Source organism: Cervus elaphus, chromosome 12 (assembly GCF_910594005.1).
Source record: "Cervus elaphus chromosome 12, mCerEla1.1, whole genome shotgun sequence".
In the NCBI taxonomy this organism is placed as follows: Eukaryota; Metazoa; Chordata; class Mammalia; order Artiodactyla; family Cervidae; genus Cervus; species Cervus elaphus.
This window is the reverse complement of record NC_057826.1, coordinates 24,978,143-24,997,926: the sequence shown is the minus strand read 5'-3', so window position 1 is coordinate 24,997,926 and position 19,784 is coordinate 24,978,143. Positions and strand designations below refer to the sequence as shown.

The following is a 19,784-nucleotide window of genomic DNA, read 5'->3' as shown; positions in this document are numbered from 1 at the left end:
GAACAACAATGTTACAACTGTCAACAAAATAACATAACATTGTAATCATAAATCTGCCATTTCTTGTCTGTGAACTTTGCTCTGATCTCTAGCAGATATTTATACATATTCTGTCCTTTGATGTATTTCTTGCCAAAACCCATGAGAAAGGAAGTATAATTATATTAATGCTTATTATAATTTAATTCCACTAATAATTATTATAATCAGTAATTATTAAAATTTTTATTTTAATAAAACATATTAAACTTTTTCAACAAGCCAAAAAAAAATCAGAAAGTCATAATAGGGTAAATAGGATAGGGTGGCACTAATGTGCAGAGGTGGGGAACTACCACAGACTAGAGATTTTAAGGCATGTATTCTAGAAGTAACATTTAAACTAAGACTGGAGTAAGTTGGAGTTAGCCAGGAGAAGGGCTGAAGGTCAGGCATGGGGAAGTGTTTCAGGCTAAGAGAGGCTGGGAGGCATGAATGGCGCATCCAGGTCATTGAAGGAAAAAGTCAGATCACTGAAAGAAAAAGCTGATGTGACAGAAGAGTTGAGAGTGATACCGATAATGGGGAGACATGAGATTGACAGGTAAGCAGGAGCTCTTTGGGCCATGTTAAAGGGATTGGCTGTTATCTCAAGGGCAATGAGGAGTTTGAAACAGGGAGGCCATGTGGCCAGAGCTGTACTGGAAATGACTGTGGCCATGATGTGGGCAGTGTATTGAAGGTGGGATGGGGCATGGAAGTGATCAAGACTAGGGGGACCTGTTAGGAATCAAGGAGGAGTGAGGAATGGTGTCAGGCATGGAGAATAGCAGATGGTTTCAGAGGTATTATGGAGGATTCAAAGGTATAATTGATAGGACTTGGTTACAGATCAAGTTTAGGAGAAGAAGGAAAATGAAGACTCAACGATGGTGATGAACAAAGATGATGAGCACTTTCTGACTTGTATAGCTGAGACAAGAGAAGAAACTGGAGGTAGGATACGGATCAGTTTTGGAAATACTTAGTCTGAGGTGACATGGAATAGCCAAGCAGACCAAATGGGCAAAACAGAGAGAGAGCAGGGTTTTGTGTCACCAGTATCAAGATGGAATTGACACCACTGGCAAATGTCAAATCTACAAGAACAGAGACTACTTACACCCTCAGGGCTTAAATCCGTACGATCTGACTTAGAGTGGGCGCTCAATAAACACGTGTGCAGTGAAGGAGTAGACAAGATCACTCAGGGTAAGTGAGGAAAGGATGGGGCCCAGGACGGAACCTGAGGGGGGCCGCTGCCTCCTTGTGGGAGGAGAGATGTTTGTTGAGGTTCAGAAGGGAAGCAGCCCTCAGAGCGGGGGCCGTGGTCATGGGGGTGGGGTGGGGTGGAGGGAAAGGCAAAAAAGAGGAGGAAGCGGTGAGTAATGTCAGTACTGTCAAGAAGTCAAGATGACTACAAGGAACCAAAATCTGTGGCCACAAAGAGGTCACTGGTAAACTTTGGTGAGGTTATTTTTACTGACACATTGGAAACAAAGGTCATGTTTCAGAGGACTGAGGAGTGATCAAAAAAGGTCTAAGGGGAGACAGTGGGAACACATAACTCAGAAGTTTGATAGTGAAGTATGTATAAAAGGAAGTAAAAACAAGACAATTTTAAAAAAAGAGAAAGAGGTGGTGACAGTGTTTTCTTTCTTTTTTAAAAAGAGTTATTTATTTTTGGCTGCATTGGGTCTTTGTTGCTGTGTGCAGGGGCTTTCTCTAGTTCCGTGAGTGCAGGGGCTACTCTTTAGTTTCAGGGTGTGGGCGTCTCATTGTTGCGGAACACAAGTGTGGGCTTCAGTAGTTGCGTTTTGTGGGCACTAGAACACAGGCTCAAGCAGCTGTGGCGCGCGGGCCTAGTTGGTCTGCGGCATGTGGGATCCTCCTACATCGTGGACTGAACTGGTGCTCCCTGCACTGGTGGGAAGATTCTTAACTGTTCCACTACCAGGGAAGCCCAACAATATTTTCTTTTTTAAATTTACTTATTTTAATTGGAGGCTAATTACTTTAGAATAGTGTAGTGGGTTTTGCCATACATTGACATGAATCAGCCATGGGTGTACATGTGTCCCCCATCCTGAACCCCCTTCCCACTTCCCTCCCCATCCCATCCCTCTGGGTCATCCCAGTGCACCAGCCCTGAGCACCTTGTCACATGCATCGAACCTGGACTGGTGATCTGTTTCACATATGATAATATTCATGTTTCAATGCTATTCTTTCAAATCATCCCACCCTCGCCTTCTCCCACAGAGTCCAAAAGTCTGTTCTTTACATCTGTGTCTCTTTTGCTGTCTCACGTATAGGGTCATCGTTACCATCTTTCTAAATTCCATATTTATGCATTAGTATACTGTATTGGTGCTTTTCTTTCTGACTTACTTCACTCTGCATAATACACTCCAGTTTCATCCACCTCATTAGAACTGATTCAAATGTATTCTTTTTAATGGCTGAGTAATATTCCATTGTCTATATGTACCACAGCTTTCTTATCCATTCGTCCACCAATGGACATCTATGTTGCTTCCATGTCCTGGCTGTTATAAACAGTGCTGTGATGAACACTGGGGTACCCGTGTCTCTTTCAATTCTGGTTTCCTCAGTGTGCCCAGCAGTGGGATTGCTGGGTCATGTTTTCTTGATGTTTGGAAGGAATAGCAGTAAAGTTTGAGATTCAAGAACAAGAGAGGCTAATTTTTTGAGAAAGCTCCCTGAGGAGGTGTGAAGGGATGGGATTCCCTTCTAGATGGAGGATCTGCTGCAGGTCAGGGAAGAGACAAATGTTTGTTTTTAATCAGACACGTGATGAATTTTCAGATTTGCAGGTGGTAAATTGGGGCTGTTTGTCTGGTGGCCTGTAGTCTCTCTGTGACCAAGAAACAGCGATGGGAATGATTATAAAGGAAGGAGAAGCAGCAGATCAGGGTGAGAGGAGTCATAGGGAAAAAGAGGTCCATGAAGGAGACAAAGAAAGCCTCCTGGACACAGTGACCCAGAGAGGAGAAATTGAGGGCTAATGAGGCACTGGGTTTGGTCAGTTGCAGATGATTCATAACATTTGATACAGGGTGGACCTTGTACTACAAGGATTTAAGAAATGACAGATGTGTGAGAAGGGAAGGCAGCAGTTATGTAAAACTAGAGAGAATCCTGGAAGGGGATGGATGCTAAGGCTAATATGAACTTGATTCAGGATTTTTAAAAATGCAGGAATGGTTGAAGACAGGGCAGAAGTCACTGGGGAAGGAAGGTTTGAGATGCTGGAGAAGGAACAGAAAAGTCAGACTGAGATGGGATCAGAAGTTTGGCAGAGAAGATAGCCCTTAAAACATGGAGGGATCCTTCTCTTTTTTGACAGAAGAGAAGTTGATGAGGACTGATACACCAGCAGAGAAATATTCTAAGGTGGAAGTGAGTGATAAGATTTGTGATAAGAAATATATATTTGGTTTTCCTCCAGGTTCCTGGCACAGACTTCCTAAAACTCTTTGAAGTTTCTTTGAAGAGAGCAAAAAAGTCTTTGTTAGACTTTTGGAAAGCCCCTAGATAGCGTTTGGATGGGGTTGGTTGCCAGGGTAACCAACCAAGTGATTACAGGGTTGGCACTTTCAGTTGTACTCCCTGTTCTCCAAGGAGGGGAGATGGGCTGACGATTGAGTTCAGTCTCCAGTGGCCAAAGATTTAATCAAGCATACCTTTGTAATGAAGCCCCCATGACACTTCAGTAAGGATGGGGCTTGGAGAACTTCTTGGTTGGTGAACACCTGGAGAAGAGGGGAGAGTGGCTAACTTAGAGGGCATGGTCTTTGCCCGAAGCGTCTCTTCCATCTGGCTGTTCCTGTTATATCCTTTTAGAATAAATTGATAATCGAGTGAGTAAAATGTTTCTCTGAGTTCAATGAGCCACTCTAAGAAATTAATCAAACCCAAGTTGGGGGTCATTGGAACCTCCAATCTAGCTACAATAATTCATCTAAGGTACTATTTTCTCCAGTGTAAGCCAGTTGATCAGAAGCACAGGTGATAACCTGAACAATCTTGAGCTTGGGTGAAGTGGAGGGAAGCAGGCGGGTAGTCTTGTAGAACTGAGCCATTAACCCATAGAATCTGACCCTATCTCCAGGTAGATAGCGTCAGAGTTGAATTGTAGGACACCCACCTGGTGTCACAGAGAATTTCTTTTGTGGGAACCTTACACATGTTGGGACCGAGTACAGAATCCTTGGGGGTATGAACTCAAAATCTTGAGAAAGTTGTTATTTCTACACAGATCATCCAGGAGGAAGGAGGACAAACTTGTTCTCCATCTTCCTCAAACCTCTACTTCACAGGCCACAGGGTCTTTCCTCAAACCTCTACTTTTAGGCCATTAGGCCTTTGATGACCACTCTGCCCCTAGAAATTTGACCCATTGGTTGGATCAAAAGCTTGGGCTAAGGATTCAGTCTCTGCACTCAGTCTAACAGGCTGAAGGCTGTTATTGCTCCTGCCCCAATACCCTTTTTGTAGACTGAAGAGTCACAAAAGATCAGGACTGGAAGGGACCTGTTCTGTGTGAGAGGTAAAGAAAGGAAAGATGTCCTAAGAAAGAACTGGATTTTTCTCCACGTAGGAAGGAAAACACTGTGGGTCTTTCATTTTACACTTACCTATCTCAATACATCCCAAAGGCCTAGCAGAGTTGGTGGTGTTTTTTTTTTGTTTTTTGTTTTTGGTAGAAATTGAAAAAAAAATTCTAAAATATGTGAGAAAGCAAAGGATCTAGAATAACTAAAACAATTCTGAAAAAGAACAAAGATAGGGAACTCAAGCCACCTGAATTAAAAATCTATTACAAAGCTACAGTATTCAAGAGAGTAGAATATTGGGATAAGAAGAGTCATATAGACCAAAGTTGAAAAGAGTAGAGAAAAAGACCTACATTAAAATGGCTAAGTAATTTTTTCACAATGTTGCCAACTCACTTCAATGGGAAAATGATAGTAGTTTAACAAATAGTACTGGAAGAACTGGATTTCCATTTAAAAAATGAACTTGATCCTTACTTCACACCATACACAGGCATTAATTTGAGGTAGGTCATAGACCTAAATGTAAAAACTACACTATAAATCTTCTGGAAAAGAACATGAGAAAATATCTTCACAACCTTGGAGTAGGCAAAAATGATTTTTTAAAACAGCTTACAGAAAACAATAAACATAAAAGAAAAACAAAACTATTAGATTGCATCAAAATTTAAAATTTCTGCACCCTTAAGAAAATGAATAGGCAAAACATAGACTGGGAGAAAGTATTTGCAAAACAAAAAAATGTTATTAGCAAAATATAAAACTTTCTTACAACTGAATGATAGAAAAAAAGTCACCCGATTTAAAAAATATAGCCAACACTTCACAAAAGAAGATGTACAGATGGCTGGTAAGCCCATCAAAAAGTGCTTAACATCACTAGTCAGCAGGAAATGCAAATTAAAACAAATACACACCTACTGAATAGTTAAAATTAAAACTCGACAACACCAAATGTTGATGAGGATGTGGAGTAACTGGAGCACTCATATGTGATTTTGGAAAACAGCTCAGCAATTTCTCATAGTAAGACATGCACATACTCTAAACCAGCAATTAAATTTCTAGGCATTTACCCAAGAGAAAGGAAAACATATGTCCATAAAAAGACTCAAACAAGAATGTTCCTAGCACTGCCACTTAATTAGCTGAGTGACATTAACCACAACTAGTCTGTGCCTCATTTTCTTCTTATATAAAGTGGGGTTAATATCAAAATTCCAAGTAACTGGAAGGGGAAACTATGATGCCAAATACACAGCCTTCCTCTGAGAAAAACAGCACAACCAGTGTCTTCTCAATGTGACCGCCACGGCTCACGCAGCATGTATTGCTGATGGCCCAGCAGCCACCAGCCACCTCTATGCTCCCCTGGAGGTAAAATGTAACAAGAGGTCTAGAGCCCAAGCTGGAGGTTTTGGCTGAGCCAGATCTGAAGTTAGATTTCTCTGGCATAGAGAGTATGAGTCACCCCTCTCCCGAGACATTATGTCCCTCTAAGGAGCTGTTTCTTCTGAAGACTCTCTCAGGAAAGGAAACTTGAGCAGCATTCGCATGTGGGGTTCACAAATGGATAAGCAAATCTGAGTGCCTTCCAGGCTTTAAAGGAGGATGCTAGGGCCCCTAAGAAAGCATTTAACATAAATTAAGAATGATCCCAGATAAACTATATCTGTCTGACTTCACAGTGGCCTAGCCTGCCTTTGGAAGGTGTAAAGTACTTGATTAGTTCTTTGTGGTGGACTCTTGAGCTTCCCTTCAAGCCAACCATGGCAATCCCATTCCCCTTGCCAAAGATCAGTTTAAGTGTAGGAATGTACCCAATTCTGCCTAATGAGACATGAAAGGTATTCTACAGGGGACCTTTGGAAAGTTTCCATGCTCCTAAGAAGCAGCCATGGGAAGAGTGTACTTTGCTTCTTTGGGACGTTATTGTGTCTGATGAAGGCATCTATTACCACCTAGGGAGCCTGCTGGAGGATAAAACCAACATCTTGATGACAACAAAACAGAGAGATGAAGACAACTTGAGTCCTTTACACCTTGGGTACACTTTATACTATTAGCTGGAATCCACTACTTTTAATTCTCATTGGTGATATAGTGTATTTCTTTATATGTTTGAATCTGAGTTTTCTTTTATTTGCAGCAAGAGCATACTATTACTTGTGGCTAGAGCATCCCAACCAACAGAGCATGGGACTATAATTTCTCCCTTAGCTGATGGGAGCTTAGAGCTAATAAGATTGGGGTATTAAGGTGATGTAACTGGTATCTTTGCCAGGACAACGGGGTCATTCATGTTTCTATGCATGTCAGGATGTGACTCCTACTTTACAACCCAACTGAGCTAAGGAGAGTATATTCCTCTGCTTTTTTGTTTTTTGTTTTTTTTTCAAATCTTTAATCAAAGTAAACCTGATTCTGAACCCCCAATCCTGTTCAGTGGACAGATTAATCTGTCACTTTGGGAGCTCAAGCCCCTGAAAGATTGTGCACAATTGGGTGTAAGTGTAGAGGTGTCCCATCCACTCATCAGCTCATAGTCTATAATGAGTTTTTCTCTGATGCCTCAGGTCTCTTCTAGTTTGGTGACTTTGTTGTTTCTGAGTCATATTGTGGCTCAGAAATCTTTGGTGATACTGGAAATTCAATGGGGCTTGTCTGACGGCTCATATGGTGAAGAATCTGCCCACAGTGTGTGGGAGACCCTGTTAGATCCCTGGGTCGGGAAGATCCCTGAAGGGCACGGCTACCTATTCCAGTATTCTTGCCTGGCAGGCTACAGTCCATGAGGTTGAAAAGAGTTGGACACGTCTGAGTAACTCATACCTAAGGCCTCATGTCCTCTTGAGATATGGCCCTTACCCAGGACCCTGGAATGTGTTATCAAAATCAGAGTTTGTTTTTATTTGTTTATCTTTTTCTATCTTTCTGGTTTCCTATCTCTCTTGTTTCCTTTCTTTTTCCTTCAAAGTCCTCCTTCTTTCTACTCCCAACCCCTTCTCCTTCTGTATATCTGCATCATCTCCTCAATGAGCCAGGGCTTTTACCCAGACAGGAAGATCTATTAGCTTCAAGGAGCTTTTGCTTTCTGTTCCGCAAGAATTCTTAAGGCAAGAAAAAACAAAAAGCCTCATTAGCAATGCCTGCCTGAAAAGAGAAGGCAATGAAAAAAACAGCAAGTGAATTAATATCACAATTTTCTTGTCACAGATACCTCAGTGGTGACAAGGGTGAACTCAGTCCAGTAGGAGAGCTGACTCCATGGTGAGTGACAGCCAGCCAGCCAGCCAATGAGAGTGAGTCAAAGAGAAAGAAGGTGGGTCTTTAGAGCTGCTGCAGAAACTTTCTTCGTAATTTGTGAAACCTGCCTCACAGCCTGGAATTGAGAACCTGGGAAGCCAGCTGCCCCTTTCCTATCTGGGTGTTCTTAAAAATACATTTCCATTCCCATAAGCATTCTTTCCATCTCTGCCTTGTGGTCACGCCTGGGGCTCCCTAACTTCACTGGGGAATGGGGAGGATCAAGTGAGATAAAATTTTAGAGCTGGGAGGCACTGGTAACCAACTCAGGGCTGGAGCAACTGCTGGTCTTCCCTGCCTCCTCCATGGTGGTCACCCTTCTTGTGGCCGGGAGGCCCTGTCAGCCCTTCAGGCAGCATGGAGACGCCTGGGCTTCTGGACTTGTCCCAGAGGTAAACAAGAGCAGCAGCACATGCCCCTTGGGTTGAGATAGTGTTTTCCTGCCCAGAGCTGAAAGGACCTTTGAGATCATTAAGGCCAACTCCCTAATGTGAGAGATAAGGGCCCAGAGAGGCCAGAGGACTTGGCTCAGGTCATATGAAGTTATCAGGGACCAACACCAGGGTGCTCTTTTCTCCAAACTTTCCCTTATCAGCCTGTTCTCCCAGGCTTGATTCTGTCCCTGGATCCTTAGGTGCTATTGAATGTTTGTCCTGCACTTCCTTCTCGTTGCCTTGAGGCCAGCACACCTCCTGCCAAAGGCTCTTTCTAGGCTGTTGGGTTATGGGATGATTAACCCAAGGACAAAGAGTCCTTTGCGTGTCTGCAAAGAGTTAGACACGACTGAATGACTGAACTGAACTGAACTGAACCCAAGGACAGTGTGGGCCTGTAGAGCCCACAGGCCTCATGTCTTAGGCTGGGCTCTTGCTCAGTCTGTCTCATTTTTAGAGCATTTTTCAAAGGAAATGGGACTGTGGGTTACTCAGAAGATAGCTGTGGGCATCCCCCATTTTATAGTAATTTTTTGGGCAAGCTCACTTGTGACCCTGGCTTGAAAATTTCGGTCTGGAGATGACCTGCAGTCTAACTATGGCACAAACAAATCTAACAAACACCTTGGGGCCTAACCATGGGATAGTTCAGTTCAGTTCAGTCACTCCGTTGTGTCCGACTCTTTGTGACCCCATGGACTGCAGCACACCAGGCTTCTCTGTCCATCATCAACTCCCAGAATTTGCTCAAACTCATGTCCATCGAGATGGTGATGTTATCCAACCATCTCATCCTCTGTCATCTCCTTCTCCTCCTGCCCAGGTAGCCTATAGAATACTCTGTAAGAAACATTAGGAATTGTCTGGCAGTCCAGTGGTTAGATCCCTGGTGGGGGAACTAAGATCCCACAAGATGTGCAGTATGGCCAAAAGAAAAAAAAGAGAGAGAGAGAGAGAAACATCTATTGATGAGCTTGGGAAAAGCTTTATGTGAAATGAAAATTAAATAAGATGAGGGACTATAAAATGCTTAGCACAATGTCACATATGTGGTAAGCTCTCAACAAATGTTTGCTATTATTGCTGTTACAAGCATTTTAATTTTGTCACTATTTAGCTAGGCTCCTTGGTACTACTGCCTGTTTCTCCTCTCTTCCTGGTCTGAGAGATCTTCTTTCAGTCTTCTTCCTCAACTTTCTACCTCCTCATCCCATCAGATAGATTTCTTATCACTTCCAGCATAGACTAAAAAATGCCAGGACCGCTTCCTCCCCCAGCCAATTTCCCAGCCCCATACGCACAACCTGTGCTCCAGCTTGGCACATTGCCTCCTGCAAAATCTGGTTGTCAAGGTGTTGAGAGTCTTCACAGAAGTTGTGTTTGGGTGGGCGAGATTGTAGGTGGTTTAAAAAAAAAAAAATCCCTTTCTTTGCTTGTCTATATTTTTTGATTTGTTTGTCATGGACATGTATTGAACTTGTACCAAGAAAATACTTTTAATTTTTATGCAATCTACTCACTACTTCTAGAAACCTTTCTCTGAAAGGTTCTACTGCATTCTGAGCATTCTTTTTAACTTCCCACCCCCTCAGTCTCTCTTTCTCTGTGCTCTGTAATTGCATTCACTAGTGGGTTGCCATATAGATGTTCTTAAAGGGATTCCGCATCCATGAGAGGGCTGTAGGCTCCTTGAATGTGAGGCTGTATCGTCTCCTCTGTAGAAATAGCTAGAATGTTTCTCAGATGATTTTAGCCATACACCCTCTTCTGCACCCCTGAGCCTAGATGACTGAGAATCATTAATACTTTCAGAGCTTGGTTTAGCCTGCTGAACTTCCCACTGTTCCCATTTTACCCCCTGCCACCAGGGTTAGCAGCAGAGTGTGGTTTCTGGGGAATCCTGATAGATGTGCAGGGTAGTTTTCATCAGGGACTGGCTGCATCATGGGGCTTGGGGGCAGTGTCTTAATCTGAGCATGAATTTAATGTCAATCTTGCAAAATCTCCAGAATGCCTTGTGTGACACAGAAAGAGTCTCAGCCTAGCCCCAGGCAGGAGAGAGGGAGGGGCATACAGTATGTGAAAGTGCTGAGACTGTCATACTAAGGGAAACAGTCTGCGGAGTCTTCAGAAAGGAGGTAGGTAAGTCTTGGATGGACTCAAAGGGGTAGATGAAGATAGGAGAGCTGGGGGTAGGGAGAAGATAGTGGGGCAGGGTGCAGTACAGAGGAGAGGGCAGTGGGTTGGAGGACAGGAGCTAGCTGATAGGGCTATGCAGGTAGCAGTTAGAGACTAGTGGTAATGAGCTCAAGCTCTGGAGTCCAAAGACCTATATTTGCGTCATTCACTGACCATGTGATAATGCTTTCAAACTGTGGTGCTAGAGAAGACACTTGAGAGTCCTTTGGACTGCAAGCAGATCAAACCAGTTCATCCTAAAGGAAATCAACCCTGAATATTCATTGGAAGGCTGAAGCTCCAGTCCTTTGGCCACTTGATGCAAAGAGCTGACTCATTGGAAAAGACCCTGTTGCTGGGAAAGATTGAGGGCAGGAGGAAAAAGGGACGACAGAGGATAAGATGGTTAGATGGCGTCGCCAACTCAATGGACAGGAGTTTGAACAAACTCTGGGAGATGATGAAGGACAGGGAAGTCTGGTGAGCTGCAGCCCGTGGGGATGCAAAGAGTTGGACAAGACTTAGCGACTGAACAACAACATGTGATCTTCAGTTCAATTCCGTCTCTCAGTCATGTCCAAGAGTCTTCTCCAACACCACAGTTCAAAAAAAGTCTGCCACTGTTTCCACTGTTTCTCCGTCTATCTGCCATGAAGTGATGGAACTGGATGCCATGAACTTTGTGTTCTGAATGTTGAGCTTTAGGCCAACTTGTAACTCTCTTCTTTCACTTTCATCAAGAGGCTCTTTAGTTCTTCTTTGCTTTCTGCCATAAGGATGGTGTCATCTGCATATCTGAGGTTATTGTTATTTCTCCCAACAATCTTGATTCCAGCTTGTGCTTCATCCAGCCCAGCATTTCTCATGATGTACTCTCTATATAAGTTAAATAAGCAGGGTGACAACATACAGCCTTGATGTACTCCTTTCCCAGTTTGGAACCAGTCTGTTGTTCCATGTCCAGTTCTAACTGTTGCTTCCTGACCTGCATACAGATTTCTCAAGAGGTGGGTCAGGTGGCCTGATATTCCTATCTCTTTCAGAATTTTCCACAGTTTATCTTGATCCACACAGTCATAGGCTTTGGCTTAATCAATAAAGCAGAGATAGACAGTTTTCTGGAACTCTCTTGCTTTTTCGATGATCCAATGGATGTTGGCAATTTGATCTCTAGTTCCTCTGCCTTTACTAAAACCAGCTTGAACATCTGGAAAGTTCACGGTTCACATATTGCTGAAGCCTGGCTTGGAGAATTTTGAGCATTATTTTGCTAGTGTGTGAGATGAGTGCAATTGTGCAGTAGTTTGAGCATTCTTTGGGATTGCCTTTCTTTGGGATTGGAATGAAAACTGACCTTTTCCAGTCCTGTGGCCACTGCTGAGTTTTTCCAATTTGCTGACATATTGAGTGAAGCACTTTCACAGCATCATCTTTTGGATTTGAAATAGCTCAACTGGAATTCCATCACCTCCAGTAGCTTTGTTCATAGTGATGCTTCCTAAGGCCCATTTGACTTCACATTCCAGGATGTCTGGCTCTAGGTGAGTGATCACACCATCGTGATTATCTGGGTCGTGAAGATCCTTTTTATACAGTTCTTCTGTGTATTCTTGCCACCTCTTCTTAATATCTTCTGCTTCTGTTAGGTCCATACCATTTCTGTCCTTTATTGAGCCCATCTTTGTGTGAAATGTTCCCTTGGTATCTCTAATTTTCTTGAAGAGATCTCTAGTCTTTTCCATTCTATTGTTTTCCTCTATTTCTTTGTACTGATCGCTGAGGAAGGCTTTCTTATCTCTCCTTGCTATTCTCTGTGTTCAAATGGGTATATCTTTCCTTTTCTCCTTTGCTTTTGGCTTCTCTTCTTTTCACAGCTATTTGTAAGACCTCCTCAGACAGCCATTTTGTTTTTTTGCATTTCTTTTTCTTGGGAGTGGTCTTGATTCCTGTCTCCTGTACAATGTCACAAAACTCCATTCATAGTTCATCAGACACTCTGTCTATCAGATCTAGTCCCTTCAATCTATTTGTTACTTCCACTGTATAGTCGTAAGGGTTTTGATTTAGGTCATACCTGAATGGTCTCATGGTTTTCCCTACTTTCTTCAACTTAAGTCTGAATTTGGCAATAAGGAGTTCATGATCTGAACCACAGTCAGCTCCCAGTCTTGTTTTTGCTGACTGTAGAGTTTCTTCATCTTTGGCTGCAAAGAATATAATCAATCTGATTTCGGGGTTGACCATTTGGTGATGTCCATGTGCAGAGTCTTCTCTTGTGTTGTTGGAAGAGGGTGTTTGCTATGACCAGTGGATTCTCTTGGCAGAACTCTATGAGCCTTTACCCTGCTTCATTCTGTACTACAAGGCCAAATCTGCCTGTTACTCCAGGTGTTTCTTGACTTCCTACTTTTGCATTCCAATCCCCTTATATGATCTTGGGATAGTTATTTATGCTCCAAGGCTTGGGTTTTCTTATCTGTGTAATCCAACTAGTGGTACTTCCTTCCTCTTAGGATTCTTATGAGGATTTAATGAAATAATGCTTGTGAAATACATTTTAAACATCTAATAAGTGCTAGCCACAGTTACTGATATTATTGCAATTATTATTATAAACTCAGACCTGGTGTTTGTTTTTCAGAAGAATCCCACTACACATCCATTCAGTCCCTTATTTCCCATGTATTTGTTCACCTGCATACATTCATCTCGCACATAATGGCAATGGATAATACATATATACTACACGAAATAATAATATTTTAATAGCTCATATTTAAATTTCATACTCTATGTAAAAATCACTGTACTAAGTTCTCTATATGAATGAAACTCATTTAATCCTCCCAAATAGGTGGTGAAATTGGTACTATTATTATCCATATTTCATTGAGGATGAAATAATTTCATTCAGAGAAGTTATGTAGTTTGCCCAAGGTCACATAACTAATAAGTAAGAAAACTAAAATTTTTGGTTCTGAGGAATCTAGTTCAGAATCCAAGCTACTTGCTGTTAAACACCCTTACTATTTTCAAAGACTCTGGGGGAAAAAAATGGGAGGACAAAAGGATGAGTTAAACACTGATCCTACCTGAAGAAAATAGTAACCAGGTGAAGTGATAAGACACAATGAAATCATATGCCCTCAGGGCAGTGTGGGCATGGCTGCCTGGAGGTCTAGGTGGAGCCTATGTTGGCCTCTTGGCATGACTGAGTTTTCACTTATGATTAGCTTGGGCCATCAGATGAAGTCTCTGTTGCATGTTCTCTAAGGAGACCCCACTAACTTAGGGCATTGCTGAAAGCTTGTGGCCACAGTTGGTACCTCCTGCTCCATGGAAGACTGGATGACAGAATCTCATTGGATGGGTATAAATCCTCACAACTGATTGCACAAATAACTCGAAGTACAGAGCCTCCTGAGTGTGGGCTGGGTCATTGCCTCTTTGGGCCGTTGTATCATTCATTGGCTGGCCATCTATTTTTGGTTCTGTGATGTGACATCAGTAGCTTGAAAGTAGCCATGGTGGTAGTATCCACACCACAGAAGTCAGCCAACACTACAAATCAGCAACCCCCCACCCCCGCCCCCACCCAGTTTGTTGTTAAACATTTCTCAGCATCCTAGCCCTAGAGATAATCAAATCTGATGATTTTTCACCTTCCTTCAGCCAAGGAGATCCACTGAGAGTGCTTGGCTGTTGCCTGAAGGAGAAGAAGGGAGTGCTGGACAAGGTGAGGGCAAATGGAACTCTGTCCTGAGCTAAGCCAGCAATGTGTCTGCTTGTTTTAACTATGACCTTTTGTGTAAGACTTTGAGGACAGTTCTTTCCACATTATAGCTCTTTTCACAGTTCTTTTTACAAAAGTTCATTAAAAGCAATGGAAAGTGACTCATCTGCTCTAACCTTACTTAACAGTCAGGAAGTAGTTCAGTCAGAGGAGTGAAGTGACTTTCTTTAGGTCTCCCAGAGTCAGATCCACCACCTTATATGAGGAAGTTGGCACCACGGCACCCACAGTGGGAGACAGACTCGCGCGGTCACTAACTGGGGCTTCCCTGGCTCCAAGCCCCACAAGCTATCAGCAGAGACTCCCACTGCTCCACTCAGATAGGTGTCCTCCCTAGAGCCTCACCCACTGTGCCCCTTTGCCCTGGAAATGCAAGTACCCTTAGCAGAGCCTTCAGGTGTTTTTCTCCCATAGTGAACTCTCTCCTGGTACCTCGGGATGACTGCCCACTATTCTGAGCCCATCTTCCCAACTGATGAGAAGCCAAGTTGAAAATCTTACCCTTGCAACCAGGTTTTAAAACTTGCTTCCAACTTTTGGCTGGGGAGAGCTGCTTAAAGCCTTAAAAACAAAACAAAACAATAGCTATTTTATCTTTTTATTCAGCAAAGCTGGAAATGGATGCCAGGGCTTGCTGGAGGGCAAATGGATGTGGTCGTGTAGGGGGTGCAGTTAATAGGGAAGAGTGGCAGAGCGGGGAGAGAAGAGGATATGGAGTGAAAAGATTAAAAGAAACAATTACAAAAATCATTTTTAGGGGTAAGAAAATTCAGCTACAGGTGCCAAGGGGTATAATTTCCTGAGACTGCAGAACGTCTTGCCCACTGCTTCCCTCTAGCAAAACCTGCTCTCCGTGCTGAGTCAGCTGTGCTTTATTTTGTAATCCCAATCACCCAGAACCAGTGAGTACTTGAAAGAAACTTTCAAGTTGCAGAAACTCATCTTTGCCATAACACTACAGTAAAGAATTCTGTAATAAATGTGGTTTGAGTTTGCTAGGGCTGCCATAATGAAAAAGCCCAAGCTGGGTGACTAAAACAAGAGACATTTGTCTTCTCACAGTTCCAGAGACTGGCATTGAAGATCGAGGTGTGGGCAGGTCTGGTTTCCTCTGAGGCCCTGCTCCTTATCTGGTAGGCAGGCAACTTTGTGCTGTGTGCTCACGTGGCCTTTCTTCTGAGAGTGCACACATCTGGTGTCTCTGTACCTCCGAATTTCCTTTCCTTATAAGGATGGCTGGATTGGATTAGCGCTTTTGTTAACGGGCTCCTTTGAACTTGATCGCCTCTCTAAAAGCTTATCTCCAAATGCTGTTACGTGGTAAGGTAACTCAGATGTCTGAGATAATTCCTATTTTGAGGTTAGAACTTTAACAAATGAATTTTGGGGCACACGGTTCAGTGTATAACAAATGTTTAGGCACTGTTTATCCAGTATACACGTGTAGGACCTAGATCACATATTTGGATGTTAATGGTCCCTCCTCACTGACCCTGAGAACTTTTATCATCTGCACAAATTGACTGCCATGCCTTGGGTTGAGAACTCACCAGGTGACATGACTTTACAAAAAAGTCTCATTTGACTTAAAGAATTTTGAAAGTTTCACCTCTCCTTCAAATTCTTTTTGTTTTCACCAGAAATTGATTTTTATAGGTGGGATGTCCTCAGGGACTTTCAACATTAGCAGAAGCTACTGATGACATGGAAACAGCCGCACTAGCTGAGTGTGGCTGAGGAGAGATCACTGGGCGGGGTAGACAGGGCAGAGGAACATGAAATCGTGGGAAACTGCAGATAGACAAGTGACAAAGGTTATCAAGACCCTGCCAGTATGCATTAACAGTTCAGCTATTTAAAAAATGGTTAAAATCGACACAGTTCTTGACCTTCAAGTAGAGGACCCTAAAGGGATCATGACCAGCAATTCTCTTGGACCTGAAATAGTGGCTTCATTCAAACTCCAGAAAAAGACTTATAAGATTTCTGTAGACTTTTTTTGAGCTGAAGTAAAATTCTTTCCTGCTTCCCCAAACACACATCTTCAGATGATTCAGAAGTACAGATTTTAAGTATCCTTTCAGTGAGCTAGGTGGTTGTTGTCCAGCTCTGCGATCCCGTGAACTGAAGCACGCCAGACTTCCCTGTCCTTCACTATTTCCTGGAGTTTGCTCAAAACTCATGTCCTTTGATTCGGTGATGCCATCCAACTGTCTCATTCTCTGTTACCCTCTTCTACTCCTGCCCTCAATCTTTCCCAGCATTAGGGTCTTTTCCAATGAGTTAGCTCTTCACATTAGGTGGCCAAAGTATTGGAGCTTCAGCATCAGTCCTTCCAGTGACTATTCAGGGTTGATTTCCTGTAGGATTGACTGGTTTGACCCCCTTGCTGTCCAAGGGACTCTCAAGAGTCTTCTCCAGCACTACAGTGAGCTGGGTAGTGAAAAATAAACAAGAAAAATCATTATCTATGCATTTCTTGCCCCTGATCCAATGGATTATAAATCATTTGAGGATAAGAACTGAGGTATGTACTCTACAGCCCCAAGTGTTCTTTGCATGAAGTGAATAATCTATATATTCACTGATTTGACCTGAATCTCCAAGAGGAAAGATTTTTTAATCAAAATCACTAGAACACTCAAAAATGACATCACCATCTCAGACTAAGAAAGGAGGAAAGATCTGATTACCCTAGAAAAAAGAGCCCAGGTGACCATCAGAAAGTCAGCAGTCTCCTTCCTTCAAGGGCACCAGAGGTCTGTGTTCTTCAAGTAATGAGTTGGAGGGGAGGGGTTGGCAGTAAGTTCCACTGAATTTCCTACCACCATTCTAAGGCATGGACTTGAATAGCCTATAACTTCAGTGTAATTGCTCTGTGGTCTGCTCTCTATAAATAGTAGCTTATTTGTAGGTAACCCAGGGCTGCCTATGAAACTGCTAGACTCAAATTAAATCAGTTCAATTCAATGGATATTTATTGTGTAGTTCAAGACAAGAGAACTCTCAAACAGCCTAGATTATAAGGAGAGAAGAACCTAGGAGTCTGGAGGGGTAGCTTAAAAGAAGGTTAGCCTTCGTATGTTGACAATTTCTTTTTCAGTTCTACACACTGGACCCCAAGACAAAGAACAAGTAGAGCTGGGCTGCCAAGTGGGAAAATACAGGTGTAGATAAGTGGAATGCTCATCATTCCAGTATGATGATTTGATGATTCGTATAATCCAAGCATGGAACTTGTGTTCCCTTGGCTAGTGATAGTTTTAGTTATAGGTATGTGACCCAATGCTGGTCAATAAGAAATGAGAAGAACCAATGCAGGAAGATGGGAAGGGGAGAGGGAGGAAGGTTTCTGGGAAAGGCTAATACTGGTAAAATGTTTTTCACCACTCTTATGTTTCAGATAACAGACACCACTGGAACACTCTAAGCAGAAAAGGGTTTAATTTAGAAAATTAGGTGCTTAAAAATTTATGGATGGGCTAGAGAAGAAGGTCTTGGCTGTACTTCCAATGGTAACCAGCAGAACCCTGCAGAAACATTAGCCAGGGTGGCTATTATCTGTGTCACAGCAGAGAAGCTGGGGGAATCAAGAAGGCATCACAGTGTGACTCCAGAATCACACCCTTTACCCGTATTCAGGGATCAAAAAACCACTGCCAGGGCCGGACTGTCCCTGCTTGATCTGGCTGGGCAAGATGAATGTCCCACTTCCTGCTTCTCTGTCCCCAGAAGTTGGCGGCAGAGCACTGAGACTTTGTTGGTGGTAGAACAAAAATCCAGTGCCTCCCTGACCGTGTTTGCCAGGAAAGAGCAGTTAAAGAGACCACACTCTCCTCTCAAATCTCAAGATGCTGCATCTGATGTGCTTTCTTCCACATGGAAGAGCTCAGCTAGTGCAACCCTTCTGCAACCCCTTTTCCCCTTCACACACTCCTTCCCAGGAGAGGTGGAGTGACATAGCTAATCGGTAAATTTGGGAGAGGAAACTTGATGTGCATGAACCAGTCCTTCCTTGTCTTTTGGGAGTAAGTTGCAAACAAGGAGTATGTTTTCTGCTTTGCAATTCCAGGGACAAGCTTTCCTCTGGTGGGAGGCAGGCAAGTATGGTCCAGAGGTTCCTGTGACTGGCTGGGTGAACTGGTCTAATGTTCAAGTTCAGTGTTGGAAACCTCATCTGCCTACAGTTACACTTATTGTTACATATTTATCAGAAATAGGATAATGTTCGGACCTCTATAAGTCATCTTTTTCTTTCTTTTTTTTTTAGTTCTTCTTGTTTCTTTGTTGATTTAGGAATCTGGGGAGGAAACTAGGGCTGGAGACATGAAATCGAACTCTCTTTGTGCTACTGATTGACACCAGGTCTGTCACAGTGCTTCCTATTTGTATAACCATCAGTGGTTTTCAAAGCATGTCACACATGTGATCCTCGCAATAATCTGTGGACGAAGGCAGAACAGGGTTGTTTAGCTGAGGAAGTAAAGCTGCAACTCCTTTTTTTTTCTGAAGCATACTAATTTACAATCTTGTGTTCATTTCTGCTGCACAGAAAAGTGATTCAGTTACACTTATACAAACATTATTTTTAATATTCTTTTCCATATGGTTTATCATCAGATATTGAATATAGTTCCCTGTGCTATACACAGACCTTGTTGCTCATCCATCCTATGTATACTGGTTTGCATCTGCTGACTCCAAAGTCCCACTCCGTCCCTCCTCTACTCCTCCTTGGCGACCATGAGTCTGTTCTCTATGTCTGTGAGCCTGTTTCTGTTTCATAGATAAATTCATTTGTGTCCTATTTTAGATTCCACATGTAAGTGATATCATATGGTATTTGTCTTTCTCTAAAGTTGTGACTCTCAGTGCTTCCAACTTTTTCCATGTTACGATACATATAGAACATTGAAAAAATGGTGCTCGCCTCGGCAGCACATATACTAAAATTGGAACGATACAGAGAAGATTAGCATGGCCCCTGCGCAAGGATGACATGCAAATCCGTGAAGCGTTCCATAAAAAAAAAAAAGAAAAGAAAAAATGTATATATACATACACATACACATATACTTACGTATACAAACGTATGTGGAAATTTGTATATTTCTGACTATAGAAAGGAAATAAGGCTGCTGGTGCCAGAGGTGATGGGCCCAGAGATTCTGGCTGCCCTGGGCCTTACCCGGCTAATCCAAGCATTGAGAAGATCAAATTCTTAGCAGACCTATAACCCATTCCTTACCCACCAGTTGAAAATTCTACCTTAGAGAAGTGTGCTAATGTCCAAGGTCACAAGGTTAATACACAGAAGAATATTCAAATCCAAAGAATCTCAACGCAGTCTGAAATGGGGGAGGTGTTTTTACCTTCACATGTCCTCACTGTAGCTTCTTAGGTCAGAGAAGTTTCAAAGTTTCAAAGTCTTTTCAAAGGAAAGACTTCTCAATCCAGTCTGTCTCTACTGCA

The 19,784-nt window shown here is 42.7% G+C and overlaps 1 non-coding gene across 1 annotated transcript; it reads left to right on the top strand.

Moving 5' to 3' along the window:
* Window positions 1-19,234: 19,234 nt before the first annotated feature.
* On the top strand, window positions 19,235-19,341 carry LOC122705971. Its single transcript, XR_006344240.1, has one exon. It is a non-coding gene; the product is annotated as a U6 spliceosomal RNA (small nuclear RNA).
* Window positions 19,342-19,784: the final 443 nt, after the last annotated feature.